Below are 236 nucleotides of genomic sequence, written 5' to 3' on the forward strand. Positions count from 1 at the left end.
AGTTCAGTTCTAGTTCAGTTCTAGTTCAGTTCTAGTTCAGTTCTAGTTCAGTTCTAGTTCAGTTCTAGTTCAGTTCTAGTTCAGTTCAGTTCTAGTTCACTTCTAGTTTAGTTCGAATTCAGTTCTAGTACAGTTCCAGTTCAGTACTAGTTCAGTTCTAGTTCAGTTCTAGTTCAGTTCTAGTTCAGTTCTAGTTCAGTTCTAGTTCAGTTCTAGTTCAGTTCTAGTTCAGTTCT

Source organism: Lucilia cuprina, chromosome 6 (genome assembly GCF_022045245.1).
Source record: "Lucilia cuprina isolate Lc7/37 chromosome 6, ASM2204524v1, whole genome shotgun sequence".
In the NCBI taxonomy this organism is placed as follows: Eukaryota; Metazoa; Arthropoda; class Insecta; order Diptera; family Calliphoridae; genus Lucilia; species Lucilia cuprina.